The sequence below is a fragment of the Hyla sarda genome, chromosome 6, assembly GCF_029499605.1.
Source record: "Hyla sarda isolate aHylSar1 chromosome 6, aHylSar1.hap1, whole genome shotgun sequence".
Classification (NCBI taxonomy): domain Eukaryota; kingdom Metazoa; phylum Chordata; class Amphibia; order Anura; family Hylidae; genus Hyla; species Hyla sarda.
In genome coordinates this window covers 76,541,935-76,563,169 of record NC_079194.1, presented here as the reverse complement: position 1 = coordinate 76,563,169, position 21,235 = coordinate 76,541,935, and the positions used below count along the sequence as shown (strand labels likewise).

Here is a 21,235-nt window from a genome sequence, read left to right as displayed (position 1 = left end):
AGGTCGACACGCCCCCTTCCCGCAGGCTGTCGGGGCTCCGTACAGGAGATCGCGGGGGGCCCCAGCGGTCGGACCCCCGCGATCTGCAACTTATCCCCTATCCTTAGGATAGGGGATAAGTTGTTCACCACTGGGTCACCACTGGACTACTCCTTTAACTTCAGAAGCTCATAAGTACTGAAAGGATTAAGATTTTTTAATAGAAGTAATTTACACATCTGTTTAACTTTCTGGAGCCAGTTGATATATAAAAAAAAGTTTTTTCCTGGAATACCCCTTTAAGTATATTAGAATATTGTATACATTTCATTATAAGACAACAAAACTTTATCTACTCATAAGTCCCACAAACAGACAAGGTATTTTCAGCTTTAGGGTACGTTCCCACCTGGCGATATGTAGCAGCAGCGGGAAATATGATGCGTATCTCTCGCTCGCCATACACACAAGACTTTCTGGCGGCAGCCCTATGTGTGTAGTGAGTATTAGACGCGGAGCCACGCATCACAGTCACGCCGGCACACGGCCCCGCCTCCAATACTCACTACACACATAAAGCTGCCGCCGGAAACGCTTGGGTGTATGGTGAGCGAGGGATACGCAGCGTATTTCCCGCTGCTGCTGCAAATTTTGCGCAGCGTGAAATATGCTGCGTATACACCAGGTGGGAACGCACCCTTGAAAAGAAAACATTCAAACCCAAGCAGTATACATTAATAGTATAATAACTTCTCTATTATGGTGACACACCTGATGACACAGGGTTCATGTTACTTATTTTGGGATGACACAGTCATGTTGGAATACTGTAGGAAAATAATCCAGAATAATGACTTAATCTGTCTGTAAATCAACATGATTGACACCTAATGTACTGTAAAGATTACTTTTAATATCCGGCATAATCCCTTTTTACTGCTTCTTCTCATTTAAGGCTCCAGTTGTTACACAGACATTCTTGTGTCCTTCTGACTAGATATTAGTTAATTGACTGGGATCACAGTTTATATAGAAATATGTCACCGAAAATATATCATGACCAATATAGGTGTATGCAAAAATAGGAACAGAACGGATTCAATGTAAACAAGACGATTGTAGGCTTAGTGCTAGCCCAGGAGAGGCATATCTATAGTGTAGGGTCTGTCCCCATTGGGGTCACCTTACCATGGTGGGATGATACTTGCTATTTGGCCGTGGTATCATATGAACCTATTCTGTTCTACATAGCTATATTGCAATATAAAATGTGTCATGTTATACATGTTAGGGATTGACCGATATCATTTTTTTAGGGCCGATATCGATAATCGGTGGAGGTTAGGGCCGATAGCCGATAACTTATACCGATATTCCGGTATAAGTTATCGGCTATTTATCCCCCTGCGACACCGCTGCAAATCATTGATTTAAAGCGGGTGCTTTAAATCAATGCACTGCAGTGGCTTTTGCGGTGCCATAGGCCGCCGCCGCCACCCGCTTCACTCCCCCTGCCTGTCCGGGGGTCCTGAGACCTATCACCGCCACCGCTCCCCCCGCCGCACCTAGGGGTCCCTCCAGCTGTTGCAAAACTACTACTCCCAGCATGCCCGGACAGCCGTTGGCTGTCCGGGCATGCTGGGAGTTGTAGTTTTGCAACAGCTGGAGGGCCTCAACAGCTGGAGGGCCTACTGTAGGTATAGTATATTATACAGACCCCTGTCCATCCCAGAACCCTGACTCACCTTCCCAGTTGCTGCAGGGACCGTCCGGGGAGGGTGGTCCGGGCCATCCATCCTTCCTGTAGTGTCCGGCGGCATTCCGGTTGGAGGGTGAACCGGTCCGGGCTGTCCTTCTTCTCCGGGGGTCCTCTTCTCCACTCCAGGCAGGCTCCGGCCTAGTAACGCTGCATAGACGCCGCTGCGCAGCGACGCACCTGACGTCACAGCGTAGCGGCGTCTATGCAGCGTACTAGGCTGGAGCCTGCCCGGAGTGGAGAAGAGGACCCCCGGAGAAGAAGGACAGCCCGGACCGCATCACCCTCCACCCGGAATGCCGCCGGACACTACAGGAAGGATGGATGGCCCGGACCACCCCCATTACGGGTAAGTTTAATTTTTTTTATTGACTCGGAGGGTGGGGGAGGGGCCCGACCGGTATAGCAGTATGGGCAAAAATCCATACCGTGGGAGAAAAAAAAAACGGTATCCGATTCATACTGGTATACCACCCAGCACTACGGTGGGGGGTGCGACGCAGTGCGGTGGGTCGGGGGGGCGGTCGCGGTGCGTCGGGGGGGGGGGGGCGATCGCGGTGCGGGGGCGGGGCATTATCGGCTTATCGGCAAGGTAATTGCCGATACCGATAATGCCCAAAATCGTGATTATCGGCCGATAATATCGCATACCGATAATCGGTCGATCCCTAATACATGTATCTTTGTATTAGCAGTGTGCTGCTGTTGTTTTCTTTTTTTTTTTTTCATTTGTATTTCAGCCACAGCATCCTACACCCGTATACTGATTACATCTATAATAGTTGTGTGGGATGTTCTTACAAAATGTTACTTTATGATTAAAAGTATAAATGTGTTCAGTCTGTAGAAGCATACTTTGCACTGACTATCACTTAGACATACAGTGATCCCTCAACTTACAATGGCCTCAACATACAATAGTTTCAACATACAATGGTCTTTTCTGGACCATTGTAAGTTGAAACCAGACTCAACATACAATGCTATGGACAGTCCAGATCTGTGAAATGTGTCAATGGCTGGAAGAACCGACCAATCAGAATGGGCAATTTACTGGTAAAACCCCTGTATTACTGAAGTGCATGCACTGACTGCTGGTAGCGCCCCCTACAGTACAGGGAAGTATTACATGTTCTGTACACTTTACCTGTACCAGGGTTAGCTGCTCCTTTGGACACCAGGTGAGGGCGGCTCCATGTTACTTTTTTAGGACATTGCAGGACTTTTTTAGGACCCTGAAGAAGCTCCTGTCCTCTACATAGACCAGTGTTTTCCAAGCAGGGTGCCCCCAACTGTTGCAAAACTACAACTCCCAGCATGCCCGGACAGCTTTTGGCTGTCCGGGAATGCTGGGAGTTGTAGTTTTGCAACAACTGAAGGCTCCCTGCTTGGGAAACACTGGTCTATGTAGAGGACAGGAGCTTCTTCAGGGTCCTAAAAAAGTCCTGCAATGTCCTAAAAAAGTAAAAAACATAGACTGATTACAGCTCCCAGCAGATCTTTCTTACTTTTATATGTAAGGATTTGCTTTATCTGTATTAGTTATCTACTTATTTTTCTTTAATTCTCACTTTTTCCTATTTTTGGATGACATTTTGGTGCCTTTAGAACCAATTACCAGGTTTCCATAGAGTTCTGGTCTCAACATACAATGGTTTCAACATACAATGGTTGTCCTGGAACCAATTAATATTGTTAACTTGAGGGACCCCTGTACCATCACTACTTGACCAGAATGCTGGGTCCCCCACATGCTTTCATCCATCTACTGTTCACGAGGACATGTCACTTATTTACTTTGCTGCAAAAATGTATCCATATTTTTTAACAAGTGATATACACCAGGGGGGGACGACACTGTGTAAACTGCCCAGTCTCCGTATAACTAAGCAAATTTTGGAATATGTCTGCCAATATTCTTTTGTTATTTTAGAATGTTTTTGGTAAACATACTTCTCTAGGCCATTGGCCCAAACACATTTAGGGTACATTCCCACATGGCGTATTTGCTGCGTATTTGCTGCTGCGTATTTTATTTTCTCTGTTGAAGTCAATGGGTAGGAAAATACGCAGCACCAAATACGCAGCAAATACGCAGCAAAATACGCCGTGTGGGAACGTACCCTTAGGCTGTAAAATCTTCAGGAAGACAGAGCTGGATGGGAATGATGATTCTGATCATTTACATCCCACCCTCCATTTATATCAGTGGCCAATGTCACCAGTAAAAATGTAAATATTGCAGAACATTTTATCATTGTTTGTATAGAATCATCATCAGGATGGAATATGTGGACCATGATGCACTCTGTGCTAGTGACAATAGTATATTACTATGTATCATGATCATTAAGCTCTTAGATCTCTTTGTGACACCATCCAGTGTGTCAGCATATGGTCATTATGTCATGTGCACGCCTCACTATGTAATTCCTTTAAATAGATTTCTGGCTTATATACACATATTTACATATATACTTGGAATGTTCAGAACAAATGTCCTAGGTTAGCTTAACATTTTGGGACCTTTCATACTTGTGATGTCCTCTACATTGATATACTGTACATGTCTCTGTTAGGCTAGGTTTCCAAACAGTTATTTATTTTTATTTTTTCGAAAACTGCCACTGTAGAGTACAGTGACCCCCCCCCCCCCGACCTACGATGGCCCCAACATACGATAATTTGTACATGCGATGGCCTCTCAGAGTCCATCGCATGTTGAAGGCAGCATCAACATACGATGCTTTTATATGTCGGGGCCATCACATAAATGACCATTTACGGTGCCCTGTGTGGTCCGCTGACGATCACTTACCTGTCCTCGGGGCTCCGGCGCATCCTCTTCGGGAGCCCCTGCATCGTTGGCGCTCTCCATCGTCATCATCACGTCGCTGCACATGCCGTCCCGTCATCCAATAGGAGCGGCGTGTGTAGCGACGTGATAGCGGCGACGGAGAGCGAGGATGCTGGGGAAGCAGAGGCCTTGCCGGAGCGTCAGTGACACGGCGACAGCGATGGAAGGCGACATCCGGGGCAGCGGTGACAGGTGACGGGTCCGGAGCGGCGGGGACAGGTGAGTACAACTTCCTATACCAGTGGTCTTCAACCTGCGGACCTCCAGATGTTGCAGAACTACAACTCCCAGCATGCCCAGACAGCCAACGGCTGTCCGGGCATGCTGGGTGTTGTAGTTTTGCAACATCTGGAGGTCGGCAGGTTGTAGACCACTGTCCTATACTTTACATTGCACGGATCCCTCAACATACGATGGTTTCAACAAACGATGGTCCGTTTGGAACAGATTACCATCGTATGTTGAGGGACCACTGTATTCAAAATATAAGGAAAGATCCTTCTCCTTCCTACTGGATCCACTTTTGACTTTGGCTCAAGAACTGCAGTGGAAGGTTTCCAGAAAAAAAAACTGTGTAGAAACTTAGCCTTAAACTTGTTAAAATAGAACCAAGATCATATAAAAAAAAATCTTGTATGTGTGCTTGTCCGTTTATAGGTGGTTTTCTAGCTGTCTACTTGTAGAAATATAATTGGAATAGATCTGATGGAAAGTCAAAAGCTACACAATGTTTAAATGGGCACTGTCACTTTAAAAAAAACTTTTGACATGTTGTAGAAAAATGTAAAAAATTTTGATCCGTCTGGGTCTGAGTCTTCAAATGGCGACCGATAGCTAGAACTACCTGGGAGAAGAGCGCTAAGTGAGACAAGCTTACAATGTAAATCTATGGGATTCATCAGAAAGAGAAATGCCGAAAAGTCTATGGGATTTTCTCCCTGCACGTTTTAAAAATTGGCTGGGTCCTGAACACTCAGACCCCGACTGATCAAAACTTTTGAACATGTCAAAAGTTTTTTTTAAGTGACAGGTACGCTATAAAGATCAGTAACGTTGAAAAAGTTGTCTTTTTCTGTTACATTTAAAAAAAATATATTTCCTAGATATGTCTGCTTCTCAAGAAGCAGACAACCTAGATGATAGCTCTGGAATCTCTAAACTTTAGATATGGCTAGTTATATTGAAAAGTGGTATACATCATGTCATAGACAGAACTCCTGTGAAAGAGTGAAGACTCACATAGGACCTATAAACATGGTGATATTGATTTTCACTGCTCAACATAGATTAAACCAACAAATAGCTCAATAGAAGTTTTAGCTCTGCAGAAAGAATAATGTAACAGCCAATATTATATTTTTAAACAGTTGTGGATGTAGCCAGGTAGGGGCGCTAGAGCCCAAAGGCTGCCAATCGAATGGAGCAGGAAAAGGCAAGCAGTGACAGGGGGCTGAAAATACTGAGCACTTGGGACAATCATGTGACCGGCCCTTTATTTCCATCTTCCATTTGACCCTTCAGTGAGGCCGTGTGACTCCCAATAAGAATTTCCAAATTCCATAGCGTCTGCTAGACTGACATTACGTCATATGACATAGTCCTCTTAAGCATCTCATGGGAATGTATAAAGGAAGAGAATTTGGAAAGTCACATGGTCACATGATCTCACAACAGTACCGAATAGAGGAAAAAAAATAGAATGCTTAGTAGATTTCTAAACTTTTTTTTTCTGGAAGTGTTTCCTTTAGGGGAAATATTCCTTTCTTGACATATGTTGACCCTATTATTTTACACTATAACTGAGCATTAAATATTTAACCCTATGATTTCCAATAAATCCAAGATGGCAGTGCCCAGCACATTCATTCACCCAATTCATGGTAGAGAGGTGAGAGTGCAAAATAAATAATTGGCTAAGAGGGGATGTCATTTTATTATAACAATAGACATATCGGAAATATATATGAGCCTAACCCATACTTTCATCAAGTTCTAGGGACTAGCAAGGGGCATCCACAAGGTTGAGTTCACCCCATAGAATAGATATAACGGGAGTCCTTTATGGTGCTAAATAACATACATACCCCAAAAAAGTAAAGCTTAGCTTGGGTTCCATACCATATGTATAGCCTGCCTTTGTGCTACATATTCCAGACAATTAGTATTACAATTTTATGTCACCTATATAGTGTCTATATTTCAGTCTACAATAAAATCATTGCACAAATATAGTTTTGCAGCATAGGGATAATCACAGTTTAGAGACCACTGGACAGTGACCTCCAAACTATGGCCCTCTAGCGGTTGCAAAACTACAACTCCCAGCATGCCCAGACAGCCAACGGCTGTCTGGGCATGCTGGGAGTTGTAGTTTTGCAACTGCTAGGAAGCCACTGTTTGCAGAGCCAACCACTCATCAATGATCGGCGTCTGCACCCGTGGTGGCCAAGTACAGGAGTTGCACCCCTGTACCATTGCCTCCCTGTCAGGTGGACTCTACTTCACTGACCCCTGGGCCCTCCCTTTCATCTATGTTCCATAAATAGTACTAAGTGTCTATGTTATCTAATGTAATGTGTATATATTGTTATGTGCCTTTAAATACTGTTGTCAAGTGTCGTAAATAAGGAAGGTACCAGTGATCAGGTGACTTATAGGGTAACCTATGGGACCCCTCCAGAGTCTCCCCCATATAAACCCTGGGAGGAGCTAGCTAGTCAGTCTAGAGTCAGTCTAAGTCTTTGCTGAGATTCAGAACAGTCAAGTCCTGAGAGAGTGTCTGGTGTCCTGAGGAGGCCTAAAGCCTACCGCGCAGCCACGCTTCCAATAATCCGCTACCCCACAGGTGAACATCAAAATCTGGTAAGCTACATACGGGGTGAAGTCAGTCTAGTCAAGTCTGTCAAGATCAGTCTGTATACAGTCAGTGTGGGCCTCCAGCAAATTGTCCAAATCCACTATAAGTCTCAGCGAGCCCTAAGGTCTCTGAAGTCACTGGTCACCTTCTTGGAACTAACTGAGCTGTCAAGACTATTACACCTGTCTACCTCAGTAAAGCTGCCGTTGTTCCGTAACTTGGCGTCAGAGTCATTATTTGTCCCGTGCCTAGCCTGGGATCCAGCGGTATACCTTCGGGTGGTGCATCACAAATACAAGGGGTTAATGCCATCTGCCCTCATCATACCCTCACCACACACCGATCACCGTGGTGAATGCCATGCACATAGTACAGACATGCAGTTTAAGGACTTTTTTTGTTTTTTTATTTGTTAAGAAATGGATATCTGTCTGTGAAAATAACTCTACATCATTGTCCCATCTGTAGAATTTTACAGCAGCACCTGCTTCTTCCGCTTCATTTCCCACCAATGCCTCTTCTTCTCACTGTATGACATAAGCAGAACAATGGGCAGCACAGCATTCAGCCCTTTGTGCAACTGTTCAATGCACATCTGTCATTTTTTGTATCAGAAAAGAACAGAGGGGAGTCGACTGTATTATAAATCATTTAACCCCCTATACTATACGTTACAGACCCGTGAAGTCAATATACACATACATGGGATATTTCTGCTCAGCTCATTCGATATGTACGATTTGTTTTGTATAGCACAACCCATCAGAGTATAAAGGGACAAGTTTTATCAGTAGTACAAAATGTGGGCCACATATCAAAAACAATGCAGTTTTTGAGCCAAAGTCAGAAGTGGATCCATAAGGGAGGAGAAGTGTAAGTCCTTCCATTATATTTCCCATTCCTTTTTGAATACACTTCTGGTTTTGGCTCAAAAACTGCAGTAGCAGTATTCCAAAAACTGCCAGAAAAAAAAACAAGTGGAAATTAGCCTTAAAGTAAAGAAAAAAAAAACATATATATATATATATATATATATATATATATATATATATATTATAATAAATTAACCACTTAAGGACGCAGGGCATACATTTACGCCCTGCGCCCGGTCCCGGTGTTTAAAACGGGGCACGCCATGACCCCGCAACACACCGGGTCGGTCCCGGCTGCTATTGATAGCCGGGACCCTGGGCTATTAACCCTTCAGACGAAGTCAAAAATGACAGTAAAAGCTTCCCGGCAGCTCAGTCGGGTTGATTGGGACTATAGCAAAAAAAAAAAAAAAGTGAAAAAAAAAGTTAATAAAGGTCATTTAACCCCTTAGAGAATACAGCACTTTAGAAATAATAATTAAGGTTCACTTAAATAATAAATCACAGCTCTATTTAAACCCTTTTCCAGGTGATAAACTAAAAACAGTTCTTTATTGATATACACTAAAATCTTTTTACCAACTCGTGATAACCACTCGTGAGCACCAAAAAGAAAAAGTTTCAAGAAAATTGTTAAATATTCTTGGAGGTAATGGACCACCGATAAATCAATCACTATTAGGCAATTTGCAAAAAATGAATCAGTATTGATTATCGTTAATGATATTCATATAAATGGTGAGAACGTGATTTACCCTTGTCCCCCAGGATAGATGGACAGGAGAAATATCACAATCAGATTCTAGTATTTATCACCAAGCACTGGCATGTATTGTAGCACAATGCACTAATGTATAGATAGCACTATCTAGTGTCTGGTAACATCAAATTATGCTCACCATTAAACAGAAACACAGTCCAAATCACCCCATATATAGAAATAGTATTAAAAGAATCAACTTTACAGTTTATGATCCATAGGTTCCGTTCCGACGCGTTTCCCCCCCTAGATGGCGGGTTTTATCAAGGAACATGCACAGAAGATATCCCATAAATAGGGACTAGTGTCAGGAGTTATAGCTGGCCCATAATAAGCACAGATCTACCATACTCCTATAGTTATCTAAGAGACACAGTTGCGCCCAATCAGCGCCCCGGTCGGCCCCGTATTTTTGGTCACTTTTTATATCATAAAAAAATGTATAAAAAGCGATCAAAAAGTCAGATCCATGCAACAATTGTACCGATAAAAACTTCAGAACACAGCGCAAAAAAATTATCTTCATACCGGCTCGTACGCAGAAAAATTAAAAAGTTATAGAGGTCAGTGTTAGGATTCGGCAGGCTGGATGTGGATCCTCTGTGTCAGCGAGGGATTGGCGTGGACCGTGTCGGTGGACTGGTTCTAGGTTGCTACTGGTATTCACCAGAGCCCGCCGCAAAGTGGGATGGTCTTGCTGCGGCGGTAGCAACCAGGTCGTATCCACCGGCAACGGCTAAACCTTGTTGACTGCTGAGAAGGCGTGGGACAGAAGGACTAGACAGAGGCAAGGTCAGATGTAGCAGAAGATCGGGGCAGGCGGCAAGGTTCGTAGTCCATGGAGATATCAAGAGGTCAGGAACACAGTAATGGCAAACACAATAAACGCTTTCTCAAGGCACAATGGCAACAAGATCCGGCAAGGAAGTGAAGGGGAAGTGAGGTTATATGAGCAGGTGGAGGCTAATTAGACTGATTGGGCCAGTCCCGCTATGCGAATCGCATCCCCGCCGGCAGTGTCAGTGCAGCGCTCCCGGTCAGCAGGTCTGACCGGGGCGCTGCAGAGAGAGGAACGCCGCGTGTGCTCCGGGGAGGAGCAGGGACCCGGAGCGCTCGGCGTAACAGTACCCCCCCCCCCTTAGGTCTCCCCCTCTTTTTGTCTGGTTGTCGCTCCACATGGGACGAGGACATTGGGAGCGATTGTAGAGTTTCCTTCTGGAAGACAGAGAAGTCCTGGGTATACTCATCAACGGCAGGCAGTTCAGAAGGAGTGGGAATGGGGAGGGGGGGCAGAGGGTGAAGCTCGGCACGGGGCAGAGTGTTACCAGGGCGGGGGCTTTGAGGAGGCAAAATCTCTGCTCGCTTTTTGCAAAAAACCTCGGCATAGTCCTGATAGGCCTTGGGGAGACCTGGTATAGGAGGAGACACTGAGGTTTGACTGACGGAACTGGGAGCAGACGTGAGGCACTTTTTGTGGCAAGAAACACCCCAGCTCTTGATCTCCCCGGTGGTCCAGTCAAGGGTAGGAGAATGGCGTTGGAGCCATGGCAGACCGAGGAGGACTTCAGAGGTGCAGTTGGGCAAAACAAAAAATTAAATTTTTTCGTGATGCAGTCCAATGCTCAAAAGCAGGGGTTCTGTGCGGTAACGCACAGTGCAGTCCAATTTTACTCCGTTGACCGAGGAAATGTAGAGCGGCTTGACGAGACGGGTCACAGGGATGTTGAACTTATTAACAAAAGAGGCCAAAATAAAATTTCCCGCAGAACCAGAGTCCAAGAAGGCCACAGCTGAGAAGGAGGAGTTGGCAGAAGGAGAAATCCGTACGGGCACAGTGAGACATGGAGAAGCAGACTTCAGACCAAGAGACGCCACTCCCACGTGAGCTGGGTGCGTGCGTTTCCCAGATGTGGAGGACGAATAGGGCAATCCACTAGGAAATGTTCGGTACTAGCGCAGTACAGACATAAATTTTTATCCCTGCGGCGAGTCCTCTCTTCATGGGTCAGGCGAGACCGATCCACCTGCATAGCCTCCTCGGCGGGAGGCACAGGGGTAGTTTGCAAAGGATATTGGGAGAGACGTGCCCAGAGATCAAGGTCTTTTTCCTGGCGGAGCTCCTGGTGTCTTTCAGAAAAACGCATGTCAATGCGGGTGGCCAAATGGATAAGTTCATGCAGGTTGGCAGGAATTTCTCGTGCGGCCAGCACATCCTTGATGTTACTGGATAGGCCTTTTTTAAAGGTCGCGCAGAGGGCCACGTTGTTCCAAGATAATTCAGAGGCGAGGGTACGAAATTGGATGGCGTATTCGCCAACAGAAGAATTTCCTTGGACCAGGTTCAGCAAGGCAGTTTCGGCAGAAGAGGCTCAGGCTGGTTCCTCGAAGACACTACGAACCTCAGCGAAGAAGGACTGAACAGTGTCAGTGACAGGATCGTTGCGGTCCCAAAGCGGTGTGACCCATGACAAGGACTTACCAGACCGGAGACTAACCACGAAAGCCACCTTTGACCGTTCTGTGGGAAATTGGTCCGACAACATCTCCAAATGTAGGGAACATTGAGACAGGAAACCACGGCAGAGTTTAGAGTCCCCATCATATTTGTCCGGCAGGGACAAGCGGAAGTTAGGAGCGGCCACTTGCTGCGGAGGAGGTGCAGGAGCTGGAGGAAGAGATGGTTGCTGCTGTAGCAGTGGCTGAAGTTGCTGTAGCATGGCGGTCAAGTGCGACAGCTGGTGACCTTGTTGGACGATCAGTCGGGATTGCTGGGCGACCACCGTGGATATGTCAGCGAGACTTGGCAGCGGCACCTCAGCGGGATCCATGGCCGGATCTACTGTTAGGATTCGGCAGGCTGGATGTGGATCCTCTGTGTTAGCGAGGCATTGGCGTGGACCGTGTCGGTGGACCGGTTCTAGGTTGCTACTGGTATTCACCAGAGCCCGCAAAGCGGGATGGTCTTGCTGCGGCGGTAGCAACCAGGTCGTATCCACCGGCAATGGCTCAACCTCGCTGACTGCTGAGAAGGCATGGGACAGAAGGACTAGACAGAGGCAAGGTCAGACGTAGCAGAAGGTCGGGGCAGGCGGCAAGGTTCGTAGTTAATGGAGATAGCAAGAGGTTAGGAACACAGTAATGGCAAACACAATAAACGCTTTCTCTGGCACAATGGCAACAAGATCCGGCAAGGAAGTCAAGGGGAAGTGAGGTTATATGAGCAGGGATCAGGTGGAGGCTAATTAGACTGATTGGGCCAGGCACCAATCATTGGTGCACTGGCCCTTTAAATCTTAGAGAGCTGGCGCGCGCGCACCCTAAGGAGCGGAGCCGCGCACGCCAGGACGTGACAGCCGGGGACCGGGATAGGTGCGTGACTTGGGATGCGATTCGCGAGCGGGCGCATCCCGCTATGCGAATTGCATCCCAGCCGGCAGTGTCAGTGCAGCGCTCCCGGTCAGCGGGTCTGACCGGGGCGCTGCAGAGAGAGGAACGCCGCGAGCGCTCCGGGGAGGAGCAGGGACCCGGAGCGCTCAGCGTAAAGATGACAATTTTAAACGTATACATTTTCCTGCATGTAGTTATGATTTTTTTCAGAAGTACGACAATATCAAACCTATATAAGTAGGGTATCATTTTAATTTTTTTTTTTAAATCAACTGGTGCCAGAAAGTTAAACAGATTTGTAAATCACTTCTATTAAAAAATCTTAATCCTTCCAGTACTTTTTTGGGGCTGTATACTAAAGAGAAATCCAAAAAAGAAATGCATTTCCTCTGATGTCATGACCACAGTGCTCTCTGCTGACCTCTGCTGTGCATTTTAGGAACTGTCCAGAGCAGCATATGGGGATTTTCTCCAGCTCTGGACAGGTCCTAAAATGCACAGCAGAGGTCAGCAGAGAGCACTGTGGTCATGACATCAGAGGAATGCATTTCTTTTTTGGATTTCTCTTTAGTATACAGCCCCTATTTTTTAATAGAAGTGATTTACAAATCTGTTTACTTTCTGGCACCAGTTGATTTAAAGAAAAAAGGTTTCCACAGGGGTACCCCTTTAACCGTATGGACCTACAAAATAAAGTGGAAACGGAAGCCCCCAAAAGTTACAAAATAAAAAAATTTCTTCAATTTTGTCGCACATTTTTTTTCCATTTTGCCGTGCATTTTTGGGTAAAATGACTAATGTCACTGCAAAGTTGAATTGGTGGCGCAAAAAATAAGCCATCATATGGAATTTTATGTGCAAAATTGAAAGCGCTATGATTTTTAGAAGGTGATGAGGAAAAAATGAAAATGCAAAAACGGAAAAACGCTGAGTCCTTAAGGGGTTAAATAATAACCAGTCCTCAAGGATACGCTTGTGAAGAAAGACAGTAATAGTTAAATTCAGCTTAATATCCAGTGAAAGATTTCAAATAAATAACATTTTATTTATATTCATATAAACAAGAGGTATGTCGCAGGGCCCTTGCGGCAGCCTCAACAGTAAGGAAATAATAGTAAAAATAATAATAAAAATTTCAAATGGCTATGACCACCTATGAAACAAATGTTTCCAGAAACAAAGACTGTAAAAATAGTCCAAAGATGAATTCCTATATAATGATAATCCCATTGTGTATGACAAAATGTCCCTATTACGCGAGTGGGGGTCAAAATAAAAAGGCTAAACAGGATAGGTGCGTTTCAAGGCACCAAGCCTTTTCCTCAGTAGCCGTTTTGGCTATGGAGTGGTGTTTAGACCGTTGCGACCCCCACGATCTCCCGCTTTCTGAGAAGAGCGGCAGCAGGCGCTCTAATCCTTCTCTATGGAAGCACCAAAATTGCCCGAGTACAGCACTCTTCGGTGCTCCTATAGAGAATGAATGCAGCAACTTCTGTCTTCAGCACATGCTCCTCTCAGAGAGCCTGGGTCCTATTCAGGAAATTGCGAGGGTCCCAGTGATCGCACCTCCCACCATCAGACATTTATCACCTATCCTGTGGATAATGGATAAGTTGTCTTTCACTAAACAACCCCTTTAAGACACTCAGCAATGCGTCTTAGAGCCAATATGGGCCACAATGAAAGGTAGTTGAGCTCTCATTGGTTGCTATGGAGAAATCCCTCCAGTTTTTGTTTGGGACACATTGATAAATCTGGACAATGTATCTGAAACCATTAACCTATCTAATTGTGCATTCACACCACATTTTCTTCATACGGTCATTGGATTAACTGGCTGCTACTGTATCCCTGCCAGAGAGGTGGGCCTGGTCAGGCCGAGTTATGGTAGCGGCCGGTTTTAACATTTCCCTGCTGGATCCGGGGACTGTATAAAAAAAATTTAAAAAACGTGGTGTGAATGCACCCTAAGGTGAACACTTGTCTTATCTGAATTGTTTTGGAATAAAAATGCCCATCTTATACACAACAGGGACACTTGTGACAATGATTCTCCAGTGATGCATTGCATACTAAAGTTGAAGAACCGATTACAATGACATCATGCTCCAAGTCAAATGATTATGCCATCAAAACCTTTGTCCTTGTAGAATTATTCAGCAAAAAAGGACATTTATGTAATTACATATCATTATACCTAGTTTAGTGACAATAATTTCCATGATCTGACATAGTCAGTGACTTCATATGAACAAGACATAATAAACATGTTTTCATCTGGTTTTCTACTAGGAGCCTAATCAGTAATTTGGGCACCAAGAAGAGCCCGGCAGACATGACCTTCCTAATGGGCACATGACCTTTCAGGTCCCTTCTGGGTTTGAGGTCATTATTTAGCTAGTAGAATATATGATTGTTGCTGACAATGATTGGGGCAGTGGTATTTCCTATTGGTAATCATCCATAAAATTACTTTCATGTGTAATCTAAAGAGGATGCAGAGCTGATGCTTGAGCAGCTATTGTGTAACACCCCAGCCGGTGTGGACCCACTGTGCCACTTACTGGTTTGACTTTGGGCCAAACTTGGGAGCGAAGTCTAAGGACATGTTCACACGTCGGAATTTTTGTGCAGAATTCTGCATGGAAAGTCCATGGAAATTCTGCTGCAGTAGAGTCCAATTGAATTCAACGGGATTCTGCTGCGCTGTACACAACGGAATTTCTGTGCCAGATGTTTCCATTTTCCGTGTCCGCACAAAGAATGAACACGTTCATTCTTTGTGTGGAGTCTTCAGTAGTTTCAGATGCTGCACATCTCGTATCTTCACAGCATAGACAATTGCCTTCAGATGACCCCAAAAATAAAAGTCTAAGGGGGTCAGATCGGGAGACCTTGGGGGCCATTCAACTGGCCCACGACGACCAATCCACTTTCCAGGCAACAGTTCATCTAGGAATGCTCGGACCTGATGCCCATAATGTGGTGGTGCACCATCTTGCTGGAAAAACTCAGGGAACGTGCCAGCTTCAGTGCATAAAGAGGGAAACACATCATCCTGTAGCAATTTCGCATATCCAGTGGCCTACATGATGATGTGTTTCCCTCTTCATGCACTGAAGCTGGCACGTTCCCTGAGTTTTTCCAGCAAGATGGTGCACCACCACATTATGGGTGTCAGGTCCGAGCATTCCTAGATGAACTGTTGCCTGGAAAGTGAATTGGTCGTCGTGGGCCAGTTGAATGGCCCCCAAGGTCTCCCGATCTGACCCCCTTAGACTTTTATCTTTGGGGTCATCTGAAGGCAATTGTCTATGCTGTGAAGATACGAGATGTGCAGCACCTGAAACTACGGATACTGGAAGCCTGCGCTAGCATTTCTACTGCGGTGTTGCTATCAGTGTGTGAAGAGTGGGAGAAGAGGGTTGTATCGACAATCGAACACAATGGGCAGCACATTGAACACATTTTATAAGTGGTCAGAAACTTGTAAATAACTCATGAAAGAATAAAGTTACGTTAAAACCAAGCACATCATTGTTTCTCTTGTGAAATTCCCAATAAGTTTTATGTGTCACATGACCCTCTTCCTATTGAAAAAACTAAAGTTGAATTCAAAATGGCTGACTTCAAAATGGCTGCCATGGTCACCACCCATCTTGAAAAGTTCCCCCCCCCCCCCCTCACATATACTAATGTGCCACAAACAGGAAGTTAATATCACCAACCATTCCCATTTTATTAAGGTGTATCCATATAAATGGCCCACCGTGTACTTCAAAGATATACACCAACAAAAGAAGAACCAATATTGTAAAAATATTACATTTATTGATCATATATCAAATAGTACGACAGACATTTAAAAAATGAAATAAAAAATGCAGGCACTGATATGACAAGTACAGAAAAGTGGAGGTGATAGAGTAAGTAGGAGCACATGGACTACAGGGCACACAAGGAATACAGGAGAAATATCAGTGGGCATATAGAATACAATGATCCCCAGTATATACCTAGTATGACAATACAGATAGATAGATATGCTATTGTGAATGGAATAAAGAAAATCACATGGGAGCATCATAAACTACACAATTAACGACTTAAACCCCATAGGACATCCTGCCATTTAACACACAACCTACCAGCTCCAACCCCAATGTACGTTTCGCGTTGTGCTTTGTCAGGGGGCGTGTCTCAAAGCCCCTAAAAAGGTGTATATATGATATATGAACCAATCCAGTCCCATATAGGGAGACTGACAATAAACATGCCCAATCACAATAGATATTGATATATGGTAACTCCCATAGCCACTCACGTAACTCCCATAGCCACTCACATAATGGTTCACCTGTGCCTGGAACACACATGAGGCGCTCTGCTCACAATAAGTGATGTCACATATCTGCGGCCGTTACCTCACATACCTGCAGCTGCTGTATAGGAATCGCTCGCTGTGCATATCTAGCGAGCGGGGCGCATGCGCATGCGCAAATAGGCTGCCAGAGGTCCAGAAATGGCGTACAGGAGGAACGGTCCTGTGAACTGTCACGTGGCCGTTCGCTATGCGCGTGCGCAAAACAGCCGGCGGAAGCTCAGAAGAAGAATGCTCTCGAGGCTGTCACATGTGACGTGTCACATGAGGCCGCTGGAGTCACGTGACGGCATGCGTACTCCGTCAGAATGAGGGCTGAACAAGCGTATTATGCCAGATACTAAGGAAGAACAAGACGGTGCTGCATATTCATACATACGGTGGGAGGAGTTACCACCGATGAATATGCAGCGAAAAGAATAACTCATACAGTGAGGCATATATGGACATATAGATATAGATTTTAGCTAGAAATATACTTGTAGAATATATCATAAGGGAGGACAAAGGGACAATACAAATCCTTAACCGTGGTTTATCTTTCTCCCCCACATCCAGCGTGGACGTTTTTGAGGTCCAAAAGTATCTACAACTTTTTCCTAGAAGATTGCTTTTCAAAAAAAATCTATCTTTCACAATCAATCCTCAGCATCTTTTTGTACCTCAAGGGAAGAATTCATTGCCCTCAGAAGAATTGTCTGATGAACCCGATCCTCCACATACTGGTTGGTTTCCTAAAGTACTGGTTCCGAAATCACGTAAGTTTCCCCTACTTTCTCTATCATCTAATGTTGACATTTATGTACAGCTGGTATCTAATGAACTTGAAAATCTATCTACATTTCGGTCGTTTGATAACTATACACACACATAGAAAATAGCCATTGAACAACTTAAGTCTATGAAGGATGTAATTATCAAACCTTCAGATAAAGGGGGCAACATAGTCATATGGCCACTCGACCTCTATGAAAAAGAAGTTTACAGACAGCTAAAGGATACAACATGCTACAAACGCTTTACTTTCAATCCACTTCAGAAATTCCAAGGCAAACTTCTTTCCATTCTTCTACAGGCCACTGACAAAGGCCTTATTACTCCTCAACAACAGAAATATCTGATGGTCGAGAAACTCACAATTGCTACACTGCATCTCCTTCCCAAGATCCATAAACAAATAACAAATCCTCCAGGTAGACCGATTGTACCTGGGTGTAACAATATGAGTGAACCGATTTGTAAATTAATTGATTCTATCCTTAGACCTTTGGTAGAAACCCTTCCTTCATACATCAAGGATACCACTGATGTCCTATGCCGAATGGAGGATATCCAATTGGATGAGGATATGTGGATTGTGACGAGCGATGTTGAATCTCTATACATCTCTAGTCGCCATCATGATGGTATCCAAGTGGTTGAAGAATTCCTGAGGATGTGAGAAATGGACAGTGAAGTAGGTGAGTTTAAGGTATGGAGTAGCTGGAGGTATTTATGATGACCTTGAATACAAATGACGTCCACATCAAACTTATGTACAAAGCAGGAAGACACCATATGGACTTCTTAGACATCTCCTTTGATGTTGACCAACAAGAATATGTACAAGCTGATCTGTTTCGCAAACCCATCGCTACCAGCTCTCTCGTACGTGCTGCATCATCACATCCACAGAATCTTATCAGAGGCATTCCCAAGGGACAATTCCTATGTGTGAAACATATTTGTTCAACCGATGAAATCTTTGAAAAGAGGGCAATTGAACTCTAAGATCGCTTTTCAGGATGCGGATACAAAAACCAATGGATCCGACAGGCCAATTTGAGAGCCAAACACACCAGTAGAAGGAGTCTGTTACTGCCTAAGACCAAGGATAAGAAGGATAACCAGGTAAGATTTGTATCATCTTACCATGCACAGGTACCCCAGATCAAAGAAATATTATCTAGAAATTGGAATATACTTTTAACCGACCCTGTGCTAAAACTATACCTTCCCAAACAACCCTCACTTACATTTAGAAGGAGTGCTAATCTTCATGATATTTTGGTACATAGCTATCATCAGGGCCAAAAACCCAAGAATCCATTTGCATCTGAAAGACAGAAGTGGGGCTGTAGGCCATGTGGCAAATGCATTGCCTGTCCAACCATTTCTACAGATACCACTTTCACCAACCATGATAGCACATGCACTTTACAGATTAGGCATACTGTTTCTTGCAATACATCAGGGGTTATATACCATGCTACCTGCCCCTGTGGCTATGCTTACATAGGTATGACCACACGGGAATTGAAGAAAAGGACCAGAGAACACGTCTTGGGAATAATAGCAGCAAAGAACGAAACGGATCTGTCTCGCCTAACGACGGTCCCCCGACATTTCAAGACGCATCATAACTGTGAACCAGGAGGCCTACAGGTGAGAGGCATTGACCGCATTTTTTCTGGCAGCAGAGGTGGAAATTGGAAGGTCAAACTAACACAATTAGAAACAAAATGGATCTACAGGCTTAAAACATTACAACCCTATGGCCTCAATGATCACGCCAGCTTTTTTCCCCTTTTATAAAACAATTTATATACTTAGCTCTTGATCCGGTGTTTACAATCCCCCTTAGGGGGGTTGGGTTGGTGTTAACTGTGTTTTTAATTTCTTAATCTCTTCCCTGTTTTTATTTCAGGTGAACCGTCCATGTCCTCTCTGGATACCATCTTATTTCTTCTCATCACTGCTCCATCCAGCCATGTGTGTTGCTTGCCACCATCTTCATTACTACTATGAGTACATATATTGTTTATCAGCTTCTGACAGATGCTGTGGTCATTTATTATAATTTTAGCTATGTCTCTATTTTAGTTGCCATTAATTTAAGCACAAGTGCACTTTACAATCTTAACAGGCATTGTGCTGCTTTTTTAGTTACCATACAGTCTGCTGCTTCAGCACTAGTGCACTTTAACCCCTTAAGGACCAGGGGTTTTTCTGTTTTTGCACTTTCGTTTTTTGCAGAAAAATAGGTAAAGGTTCAGCTCACCATTAGCAGCATGCAGACCCAGATCACTATGAACTCAGCACACCTTCCAGCGGAAGCCACGGAATGAGCAAGGGCCGTGTTGCCAGGTACAAAGGATGAAGCAAAAAAGAGGAAAATCCGGCTCCCAGGACTGGATAAAAATTTGTAGCTTTAATGAATCATATTAAAATCCAAAGTAGAAAAAAGAATAAGCTAAAAGCACAAACGAAACGCACCAACGCGTTTCGACTTGTTAACAAGTCTTAATCATGGTCAATGCTAAAGACAACAGATATACCTTATATACTATTTCAACTGGTGACGTCACCCTCTGAAATCAGGTGAACACATGGCAAGAGGTAAAATAAGACATGGATAATACTTGACAGATGGTATATACTGGAGAGTCATTATACAAAACAAGAGAAAGTATACTTAGAAACCTCTAATAGATATAGCTCAGGTCGTGTCTGAAATTGAGTCCATACGGGAAGCGAGTATCCAAAACCAAAATCCAATACGCTTCCCGTCTGAACACGGCCCTACTCCAGTCACCACCCCGTGATGGTGGGCGTACCCTCTCTAAGCCAGTCACAGTAATTTGGGGAATAGTACCTGCATGTTTTTCAATGATGTGTTTCGTAAAACCTGACATGGATTTATTTGTAATCTTGTTACTGTCGGGTATATGGAGATGTTCTTGAATTCTAACCTTAAGTTTCCTGCTAGTGCAGCCCACATATTGTAGATTGCACCATAGGCAGGTAATGCTATAAACTACATGATGCGTTTGACAGTTAATAAAACTTTTTATATTGTGTATCTGTCCAGTAGTACATGAATGAAATGTAGTTTGATTGGTCATATATTGGCATATAGAACATCTAGAATGGCTACATTTATAGCTCCCTTTACAAGTTAACCAAGTGTCCTATTTAGGTGAGGAGCTAAACTCACTGGGGGACAGAATGTTATGAAGTGATCGTGCCCTGCGGGGTATTACTCGGATGCCGTCCTGAATAATATTAGACATAGTTTTGTCATAGTGAAGAACTGGTAAATGTTTGTAAATTATTTTCTTAATTTCATGAAATTGTTCAGAAAATGGTGTGGTAAATGTGGGTAAAACCTGTGTATTGGATGTGACATTCTGTTTGTCCTGTAAATAGTGGCCAGTAGGTTTGGAATTAACTATGTTCTCCGCCCTATTTATGACTTGTGGTTTATAACCTCTGGCTCGAAGACGTTTTTTAATGTCAAGACAGGTGTGAGTGTATGTATGATGATCTGACGAGGCACGTCTGGCCCTGACAAATTCTCCTATGGGCAAATTGTGAGTGACGTGTTCTGGGTGGCAACTAGATGAA

General features: G+C 44.2%; 1 long non-coding RNA gene across 1 annotated transcript; it reads left to right on the top strand.

Annotated features, from left to right (window-relative positions):
• The first annotated feature begins 18,400 nt into the window (after window positions 1-18,400).
• Window positions 18,401-19,653, top strand: LOC130277361 (uncharacterized). The gene is made up of 3 exons (XR_008845438.1): window positions 18,401-18,739; window positions 19,128-19,273; window positions 19,536-19,653. It is a non-coding gene; the product is annotated as an uncharacterized LOC130277361 (long non-coding RNA).
• Window positions 19,654-21,235: the final 1,582 nt, after the last annotated feature.